Here is an 11294-nt window from a genome sequence, read left to right as displayed (position 1 = left end):
TTTAAAGTATACTTGATATGTAATATTAGTTTCAGTATACAACACAATGTTCAACAACTGTACACATTATGCTATCATCACCACAACTAGAGGTACCATCTATCACCATCCAGTGCTATTATAAATCTATTGACTATATTCCTTGTGCCCTACCTTTTATTCCCATGACTTATCATTCCATAACTATAAGCCTGTATCTTCCACTCCTCTTCACCCATTTTGCCCATCCCTCTACCCCTCCTCCCCTCTGGCAACTATCAGTTTGTTCTCTGTATTTCTAAGTCTGATTGTGCTTTTTGTTTGTTTGTTTTATTTTTTAGAGTCTACATATAAGTGAAATCATATGATATATGTACACAATAGAATATTACGCAACCATAAAAAATAAGAGATCTTGCCATTTGCAACAATATGGATAGACCTAGAGGGTATTATGCTAAGTGAAATAATGCAGAGAAAGACAAACAGCTATGTTTTTGTTCTATAGTGTTTCTCAAATGTTTTCTAATCCATTTTACATTTTATTTTTCCTTTGCATTAAAAGGATTCTTCAATAAATCAGTTTTTCCACTATTTTGAAAGAACACTAGTGGTAGCTTATTTTTTCTTTTCATCTGTGTACTTTCTTCCTTCCTCAGTCCCTTTGGTTCTACTCAGGTTGACAGTAAAGCAGTTTTGAGCCAGTCTTGGCCATCAGGGCATCAGGTTTCCATTAGGCATAGTGATTGGTTCAGAAATAGGCATGTGTCAAAAGCCAAGCAAATCAGTGTAAATCTGAGGAATTTGGCCTGAGTTTCTAAGGAAAACTGCACTCTTTTCCTGGTGTTCATAAGCTGGTAGCTAACAGCTTGAAGCTTCTGGTCATTATCTTAGCCATGCCAAATAGTAAACCTAGGAATAAAGCTTACATACCTAAGAGCAGAGAGGGAAGATCCAGAGGAAGCAGAATTCGAGAAATAACTTGAAGCCACATTTAAGCTAAGCTTGAAGGTATATCACCTCCTTATCCTGTCTTATAAGTCAATATTTTACCAAGCTAGTAGAAAAGAAGAGAATATCATTAACTTTATTGGAAAGGCAAACTAAAAAATTGAGTAGGTATTGCTCTGCCAAAGAAATGTAGTGGGTTGTTGTTATTGTTGTTTGGTTGTTTTGTTTTGTTTTCTGCTTTCAATATTTAATGTTGATTGTCTATAGTCTTTTAGTTTAATAGGGAAATTATTACACATTTTATCAATAGTCTTTGGTATTAGGTTCTCAATTACGCAAAAGAGAAAAACACCACAATTGAGGACTACCACCCTGCTCAACATCATCTTTGGATCTTTTCTCTGAGATTATCACTTGTGTGTGAGATCTTCCTGACTGTAATACACAAGGTCTCCACCCTCTTATGATAAAGGAAGAAATTTAGAGGCAAAGAATGTTCCAGATCTGTTTTAATCTGTAATTATATATTTATTATTAATGTAAGCATATGAGCATACATCACAGGAATCTTCCACCATACTATCTATGCATGTCCTGGGCTTATTGCTTATCATATGATTTTAGAGGTGTGGTAATGGTTGTTTGCAAAAATGCATATCTTTCTTCCCATCTGTGCCTCAGAATCTAGTACTCCAATGTAGAGGGTCATTCCAGTGGGTTGAAATTCTCTGTCTTTTGCGGTCTCCTAGGAAACATCCAACGATTAACATGAACCCACTAATCTGCCATCAGTATTCTGCCTTGAATTAATATATAAGATTATTTTTCAACCAGTGTAGAAAGAGCATGGTTTTGTGGGAAAGGTCAAAAGATGAGTAAGTTTTAAAAGTGATAGAGAGCCAATTTTATTTTAAGTGGCATGAGCTTTGGTGAGTTTAACACAAAGCAACTTGAGAAAGGAAGCCGAGAGGGAGTAGGAAAAGAGCTAAAGGGATCTAAAATACTTAGTTTTAAATTCTCAATGTAATCTATCACATAACCCTTGTGTGACCCTGAGACTATACTTACTATTACTGAATCTCAGTTTCTTAATTTACACAAGTAAATAACCGTATGTTTCTTGGAGTTGTGTTGTGAGAATTAGGTGGGGGCTAACCACAACTGGCATATGTAAACATTTACAAATTACTGGGAAAGCACGCAAGCAAAGTGGTATATCAGAAAAAGCAAAGCTTGGGGTGCCTGGGTAGCTCAGTCAGTTAAACGTCGGACTTCGGCTCAGGTCACAATCTCACTGTTTGTGGGTTCGAGCCCTGCATCAGGCTCTGTGCTGACAGCTAGCTTAGAGCCTGGAGCCTGTTTCAGATTCCGTGTCTCCCTCTCTCTCTCTGACCCTTCCCTGCTCATTCTGTCTCTCTGTCTCTATCTCAGATAAATTTAAAAAAAACATTAAAAATTAAAAAAAAAAGAAAAAGCAAAGCTTACGGAGCTATGTAAAACAGAGTTCATATCCGTCACCTACTAACTAAGTGACCTTGGATTTGTCCTTCAGTTTCCACATTTGACTACTAAAAATATAATCTCTAAAGAGTTATTGTGAAGATTAAATGAGGTGCAACACAATTAGCATCTGGTGCACACACTACTTCATGGTGTGTCACCTGTTGGAGCTCAGTCAACTTGAATTTCACTGGAAACTCAGAGCACTGTTGGCTTTTATTGGTTGGTTGGTTTGTTTTTATCAAAATGTAAACTTAGAAAAGTCTTCCACCACTAATATGAAAGTGTTATCAGATAGTAATCAACTCTGCATCTGTGCCTTGTGAATCCCTGACGTTAATCAGCACACACCTAAATCTATAAAATTGAGTTTATTTGGTTACCAAGAAAGCTGCCTTACACAAGCTTGATCCCAGACAACTTTTCCATCTTCTGTTTTTCACTCTAATTTTTGCTTCTGTTTTTTGCTTTGTCTAATCTACTGAAATGTAATGGGAACACATACCAGACAGAAGTCACTTTTAAGAAAAGAATGTTCCTTGATTTCTACTTGAGGTAACACCAAGTTGACACAAAGACTTGTAAACTTGTTTGGAATTCCAAGCACAACTGCCCATAGAAACAATACTAGCCATGGTGATGAGGTCTCCAGGTCAGCTGGAAAGAAAAAGGAAATCAATACAAGCCACAAGATCCCTGAGCTATAGGATTCATGGCACCACTCTCAGGGCCGCCTTCTGGGGAGAAAGGATCATGGCTGTCAGAGGCAGGATCGGCCGAGGAAAATATTTAACACAGTGAAGTTTGTATTTGTCTTCTTCACATTTTCCATTCAGCACCCTTTAACCACTGCTTAATTTTTCTTTTCCCAGGACTCTCATACTACCTTGTAATAAAACACTTCATATAATTCTACTAGATTTCCCTCCTCTCTCTGCCCCTCCTTTATTTATTTTTTTACAAATAGTTTATTGTCAAATTAGTTTCCACATAACACTCAGTGCTCATCCCCACAAGTGTCCTCCTCCATGCCCATCCCCCCTCCCCCCAACATCCATCAGTCCTCAGTTTTTGTCAGCATTCAAGAGTCTCTCATGGTTTGCCTCTCTCCCTCTCCCCCACCATTTCCGCCCTTCTTCTCCCCCTTGTTCCTCCGTCAAGTTCCTCCTAATCCTCCTATACGTGCAAACATATGATATTTGTCCTTCTCTGCCTGACTTATTTTGCTCAGCATAACACCCTCAAGGTCCATCCATGTTGCTACACATGTCTGCCCCTCCTTTTTAAAGCCACCATGTTTTGGAATAATCCATCTTTCCTTCATCTTTAATTCAAACTCTTACTCCCTCTGTGGCACAATTCCCAACCAGGGAGAGGCAAGATGATTGCATTAATTTGTAGTTAAGTGAATTATCTATGGTTTCATCAGCTAACAATTCTTTACTTCTTTAGAGAACAATTATTTTTTCTACATTAACTTATATTTAGTGTTATTTCAAGTGATATAACAGGTAAAGTCAAAATTAAAGATAAACTGTGTGTGTTGTGTGCAGGTCTTCTGCCTAAGGTCATTCAGGTTCAATGTTGGGGGGAACATAGGAGGTCTGAGTTGGAGGGGAGTGAAATCCAGTCTCTGTTTTCCTGGCCAAACCTTACACCCAAGTGTTGAGTGGCTTCAGAAGGCAGGGAGAGACATCTTTTTCTAACTTGTAAAAGATGTGGCAAGTTCCTGCAGTGGCTCTGAGTGTGGGCAAGCTAATTTTTTGGCAAAGGATAGGCTGTATCTTTTGTACTGAAGAGCATAGTCTACAGGCGCCATTTCTGCTTTATCTACCTAGTTTCTGTCTTAACTTTCTGGTTCATAACATTTTGAAATGTTCCAATTTATTTTTCCCTCTGGAATGGATACTTGGCAGTACAGTAGTGAGAGAAAACATGATGAGGATCATGTGTGGGTCTGTCTCTCTTAGATCAGAGTCCATCAATGCCAAGAAGGAGGCATTTTCTTTGGTGACACTGTGCCCAGGGGAGCAGCCTTACTGCACATCACTTTTTTCTATTAGTGCTATTGCCTGAGAATATTTCCCAAACTCTTTGAGGAGATTTACACGATTATTTAGAAACTACCCTGTATTTACTTCTTTTACCTTATCTCTTTTTTTCCTGTCTCTGTTTCTGTCACTCTCTTTCTCTTTTCTAGCAATAGTGAAATACCTTCATTTCCTCCAGAAGCCAGGCTTCCTTTTGCTTCTAGAGTCTAGACCTTCATACCCTATTCCTTTTACTAGGATCCCTTTCCCACATTACATCATCTGGCTAGCTCCTATTTAGTTTTCAGATTAAATGTCACTTTGCTAAATTGTCCATGTCCTTCATCTATATTTAACTCCATTCAACCAAGACTTGGTGATATGCTATCACCAGATCTTAGAGCTTTATTACTTTCATTTTAATTACTTGTTATCCTAGAAAGACTGGAAGTCCTGTGAAGGAGGGGCCCAATCTCTCTTCTCATGGCTGTCTTGAGCACCTAGCATATCAGAGATGGTCAATGAATATTTGTTGAGTGAATATTATTGTCACACAAGCTGTACCCTTAGACCTACAAGCCTGTGCAAGAACAAAATCGCAATCTGGATTTGAGGCAATGTACTTCATCATGATTAGAAAACTCAGTTATATTAGTGAAGGGCTATGCATGCTTCCAATCATTCAGTCCTATATCTTCAAAATGACTTAATGTGAAAAGCATGTGAAAAGGTAAAAGAGGAATCAAGGGTCATTTGGAGTTCCCAGTTGACTTGGGCAGGAAAAGAGAAAAATATGTAAGGAATTGAGGGTGGGGGTGGAGGTGAGGGTGGGAGTATGTGCCCCTTGGCACTGGTGTTCTCAGCTTGCACACAACACTTGGGAGAGAGCTGACTCTAAGACCCTAACTTCTTCTACCCTTTTCTTTCTCTTCTGTTTACAACACACTTGGAAATAGCAAAACTGTATCGACCCAAAAGGTAGAAAGCCAGCTTGTGCCATTCAAAGCAAAGTTTGAATGCATTTATCCTAATAGAAAGCCAGCAATTGTAATGAAAATATTTGTAAAATAGGAAGGAATCCCCAAATATCTGGAAGTCTATTAAGTCTACCTGTTACTCCATCTTCTCCCCTGTAATCACAGAGGTCAGGATCATAGCATTAAACCTTTTATCTTTATAATTCCATAAATGATGTATCCAGGAAAGATAAGTCATTCTACTTAATTCATTTGTTTTCTTAACCTAAGAAAAGAAGAAATGGTCTGTATAGCTACTCTGAATTGCAAACAATTGATGTTACCCCAAGGTTTAGTAAGAAACATTGAGATTTCACTGAAAACCCTTGAGGAGAAGCCTGGAAAATTGCTAGACATCTCAAGACAGCTCATCTACATTCTAGCATGGGCTATTACTCAAGTCTGTGACTGTGATCATGATAATGTGCATCTCTGGTGGGTGCACCCCACTGGTGTTTTGTACAGAACAGCTATATGGTAATTTCCTGTGTCCCCATGGATGCTTTCACACCAGCACTCACTTTCCTGGGGCTTTAGGCAGAAGGGGATTTTCTCTCAAAGCTTACGCACCTCCTGGCAGAGGAAATAGAATGAAAACAGAACATTACCTGTTTTTCAATGGTGGCGCCAATTTTAAAGCTGTGCTATTTTAAACCAAAGAAACAGATGGAGAAGTTAAAAGGAAATGAATCCTATATTTGCTCTTTGGAAAGCACTTACTGGGTAATTGCTGGGCCCTGAGTGACTTGAGGTGGGAAATGGGATGTAGATTTAATGAGATACAGCCTAAGGCACCATTTGCAGAAGCCCAGAATGGTGATAGTACAGGGTTATTTTTCTGCCTTCTGATTGTGTTTTCTTGGCCTCTGTGAAATGACCGGAATTTCTTAGTCCAGTACTACAGGATGCATCCCACCCCATAGCAGTGGCTTCTAGGGACACCAGATTGCAATGGCACACAGGGAAATCAATGGTGGGGATCCAATGCCTTCCAGGCTAGAGGTCAGCCTGTTCGATTAAACAGGTTGACTAAGATGGCTGGCATGTTCTCCTCAACTTGGCTAAACTTCAGATAGGTTTCTTCCAACTGTAGCCCCCGGACCTCCATTTCCTTAGAACACTCACTTTAGAAAACTTGAAATTATAAATTCTTTCTCTACCCCTTTGAAATATATGTGAATCTTCCCCAGGCTTTTGTCAGGTTTACAATCCAGGAATTTCTTGAAGGCCTGAAAACTATTTGTTTAAAATATAAACACTGAAGGAGACAGCAACCCTCTTTTCCAGTCCCCAAGGCAGAGTAGGAACCTAACTATAATGGAGACCAGTGAGTAAACACAGATGGCCTAATTACAGAGAAAAACATTTGCAAACTCAGAATAACCCATCATGATGGACACAGACCACAGATGAACCTCCCTTCTAATTTCCTCTACACACCCACCCCAGGACTTAAAAAATTCCCTACTTTTTTGTTCTAATGGGTGTAAGTGCAGTCTCTCTTCCCTTATTTCAATAGTCTTGAATAAAGCTTTTCTTGCCTATTTAACTTTGTCCACTGCAATTTTAATTTGAAAGGGTCTAACGCAGAAAATGGTGGTGAGAATCTTGAGTGGGTCATTTAACAAACTGGGTGCATTAGTTTGTGGGGACTGGCATAACACAGTACCATAACAAAGTAAAATCTCCCAGTACGGGAGACTGGAAGTCCACAATCAGGGTGTCAACAGGTTTGTGTCCTGAGGCCTCTCTCCTTGGCTTACAAATGGACCACCTCCCTCCTTATGTTTTCAATGGCCTTTCCTCTGTGTACACGCATCCCTGGTGTTTCTCTGTGTGTCTAAATTTTCTCTTTTAAATGGACACCAGTCAGATTGGATTGGGATGGCTTCATTTTAACTTAATTACCATTTAAAAGGCCCTATCTTCAAATACAGTCACATTTTGGGGTGCTGGGGATTAGGGCCTCAATATATACACCTTAGAGGGGAACACAGCGTAGCTCCTCACACTGGGTCCCTATGACTGCTGTCTCTGAGATAGAAGCTGTAGGGACTCCATTTTAGAAGGGCTCCATTGCTGCTGTTTTTCTGCTAGATCCATTTACTCATGATCTATATTTTGTGTCTGAATAGGCTAAAGAAGCTATGTTCTCATTTCAAGGTGGGAGCAAGAATGTTAATCATTCTCTAAATGAGCCCCAAATACCTGATAACACCTAAGAAGAGCCAGATCCCAAACATATTCCAGGACATTAGCTTTCAACAAACCTTGGCTGATGCTGGCATCAATACTCCTACCTTCAGTAATAATACCTATTTTTCACCTGACTCTTGCCTTCAATTGGACCCTATCCTGGATTCCTGGAGGAAATTTTACCCTAAACCCTTTTCTGATATTAACCCCTACCCCCAAGCAATGACAAGACTCATTCTCCTTTCATTTCAGAGTCTCCCAGACACTTGGCCTGCTATTCTCTCCCTGCTGCTTACTCAATTCAATAAACCTTGCTTCCACTTTTTCTGGCTCACATTTGATTTCTATCCTGCATGAAGCCAAGTCCTGTGGGATCTTCCCCTAAGTTCTTGGACTCAGTCTGCCTGCATCATCTCTACCACTACTTTCTGAATGGAAACGGCTTCCTGAAGCTGCCAATACAGCCATTTGTGAAAACCTTTCTCCAGGATAACAGTAACCCTTATCTTTCAAGTTCCCAAAGTGAACACCAAAAAGATTAGTAGGTGAATATTCAATGTTTGCTGAAGGAACACGTTGTACATATGGAGAGGGCATAGGAGGACAGGGCTACTCAGTAGGTAATGTATTTTTGGAAGATGAAGATATTTGTTACATAAATTTCACTTTTGCTCCATTACATTACCACATAACCTTGAGGTGCCAATAAATATGTCTTTAATTGTGTTGGAACTAACATAAGTATATTACATTTTTATTGCAAGCATTAATTAATAAATATCAACATTAAATATAATGATCATTTTGGTTACTTTATTTCTGCATTCCTCTTTTAAGAGGCGATTAACCACCTCCTACCCCCTACACAAATGAACTTCTAAAAGACCTTGCCTAAGGCAACTCAAACAAGTCATTGAAAGTGTTTCAGAACAGAAGTAAAGCCAAGAAAAGTTCTTTTTAGAAGTCCATGTAAAAGATCAGAGTCCATTTTATACTAGAAAAACCCAGAAATGGTAAAATCTGTATTGGATAATTCCATGAATACTAGATATATCTCTGTGCAAGGCAAGCTATGTTCTTTGACAAATTTATTTGACTGCTAATTTAAAAGACTGATAGGATTGTGAGCCAGTGTGTCTCATTAGTAGCCCACTGCCTGCCAAGAATTCACTGGTGTTCTCTAAAATAAAAATAAAAATAAAAGTAGAGGTATTTATTATGAACTGGAACTGAAAATTCCTTTGAGAATGAGAAAGCTGTCCTTGGGCAAGATGAAATTAAAAGCCAATTTTTCTGTTGCTGAGCTATCAGAAGAGTAAATAACCAATAAATGTGTGTACTTGGCTAGCTGTATCGAAGTTCTGCTGTCCTGGTAAGTTGTTGAAAATATGTGTAAAGATGCATTCCTACTTACTGTACATAATTTAAGTATGTATTTATTTGGGTGTTTTTTTTTTCATGAGACATACAGTTTTAGCCTTATTGAAGTGATCGTACACATATATATTTTTTTTTTGCCAGAACCCTACACCTTTGTCCATGTGTACTCAATACCTGTCTAAGTTTCCTGACCTCAGGATTTAATGTATTGACACTGCGTATCCATGCAATTCAAAGCCACCAGTCCCCTACTCTTATTCTTTTTTGTTATTGTTTTTTATGGGATACTTCATTTCTTCCAAAATACTTTCAGTCTCTCAAATCCTAAACAAGGCCATAGGCTTTTATTTCCTTTAATCTTTTTGGATTTATCTCATCACTTCTTTCCTGTCCACCCATCCACTCTTTGGGGAAATTATTTCACCATATTCACCAATTGTCATCATCATCATCAAAATAAAACAACAAATGACTAGGGAGGGGCCAAGATGGTGGAAAAGCATGGAAGGTGTTTTTGCACCTCTCCTCCCTGAAATGCACCCAGATCAACACTAAACCATCTTGCACACCTAGAACACTGATTTGAGGCTTAACACAATCTGCACAACCTGAACTGAAGAACTCAGCAGGTTCACGACACAGAGAGGTGAACTGGGGGAGAGGCAAGCCGCAGTGGAAGGCAGGGAGCTGTTTTCGCTTGCAGAGAGAGGATGGAAACCAGGAGTGGGGATGGGGGAGGGGGGAGAGTTTGGGAAAAGCATCCCCTGCCCTTCCTCCCTCCCGCCCCCTCTCCCCGCAGAAAGCAGCTGGAAAGAAAAAGAGAAATAGCCATAGGGACTGAAGGAGAAAGGAGAGGGTTTTAAATTCCATTAAGACTATAAACTGGGAGAGTTCAAGAGTCTGAAACTCCACAGCTCAATACCTGGTGATGCTCTGATGGGAAGGGCGAATCCACGGGAGCAGAGAGTGAGGTCCTCAGGGTCCTCAGGCCACACAGGGAATGGTGGTTCCCATGCTGGGAGGACATTTGGTAGAGGCTGTGCAGCCTCCCCACAGGCGGAGGTCCCAGCGGACCCTGGAGAGGAACCACATTTGCTGGTGCCGGAACAAGGTCGTTAATGGTGCCAGATGTGTGCTGTGATTTTCCATAATCCCTGAAATACTGCTGCTACACAATCTTGTGAACTTTTTCTGGGGTGAGCTGCCACTTGGCCACAGTCTCTGGGAATTGGCAGCTGCATGGTCTTGTGAACGTTCCTGGTGCTACCAGCACCTGGCCTTTGCTAGGTGAGACTCTCCTCCGAAGGGTCAGAACGAGTCAAAGCCGCAGTCTCTCAGAAGTGAGGTGTTGGGAAACAGCTGCAACTGAGATAAAACTCAGGAGGGGGTGCCGCCTGGCAGCCTGACAGTTTGGTCACAGACACTGTAGAAGCAGGAAGTGGATGAAGCTGGAGACAAAGGAGGGGTATTTGATTGCTGGTTGTGGAGAGCAGAGTTCTGATACTAGAGACTGGGTAGCTGGGTGATGCCATTTTCAACCCTCCCACGCATGCCCATACACACCTAGCCAGGCCACAGCTATCCACCCCAATAAGCTAAGCAGCGCCATCTATTGGATAATGGAGCCATTACACTAAGCCCTGCCCAATTGAGCCAACTTCTCTCTTGAGGAAAACCACAAGTCTCTCCACCTGCTCAGTTTACAGACTATAAAGTGCTTCATAGATTGACCTCTAGAGGAAAGCGGATACAATTTCAATCCTGTTTGATTGTACTCTCTGGTCCAGCTATTCAATGTTTTTTTCTTTTCTTTTCTTTTCTTTTCTTATTCTNCCCTGCCCAATTGAGCCAACTTCTCTCTTGAGGAAAACCACAAGTCTCTCCACCTGCTCAGTTTACAGACTATAAAGTGCTTCATAGATTGACCTCTAGAGGAAAGCGGATACAATTTCAATCCTATTTGATTGTATTCTCTGGTCCAGCTATTCAATGTTTTTTTCTTTTCTTTTCTTTTCTTTTCTTTTCTTTTCTTATTCTAGAGAGAGTACAGAAAGAGAAAAATTTGGTTTTTTTCCATTTTTATTAAAAAGATTTTAATTTTTCTACTATATTTTTCACTTTTTAGTAAATTTTTATATTCTATGTCCATCATTTCATTTTATTCTATTTTATTATATCCATTTTTTCAAATTTTCACACATTTTCCTTTTTTTCTTTTCTTATCTTTCTCTTTTTTTCTCTA

General features: G+C 39.8%; 1 long non-coding RNA gene across 1 annotated transcript; it reads right to left on the bottom strand.

The window, feature by feature from the left end:
- Positions 1–2786: 2786 nt before the first annotated feature.
- Positions 2787–10848, bottom strand: LOC144238995 (uncharacterized). The gene is made up of 2 exons (XR_013337279.1): positions 9975–10848; positions 2787–3087 (listed from the first exon to the last, which is right to left on the bottom strand). It is a non-coding gene; the product is annotated as an uncharacterized LOC144238995 (long non-coding RNA).
- Positions 10849–11294: the final 446 nt, after the last annotated feature.

This window comes from Crocuta crocuta, unplaced genomic scaffold (genome assembly GCF_008692635.1).
Source record: "Crocuta crocuta isolate KB4526 unplaced genomic scaffold, BGI_CrCroc_1.0 scaffold479, whole genome shotgun sequence".
Classification (NCBI taxonomy): Eukaryota; Metazoa; Chordata; class Mammalia; order Carnivora; family Hyaenidae; genus Crocuta; species Crocuta crocuta.
The sequence above is the reverse complement of the archived record's forward strand: the minus strand, read 5'-3'. Positions and strand labels throughout refer to the sequence as shown.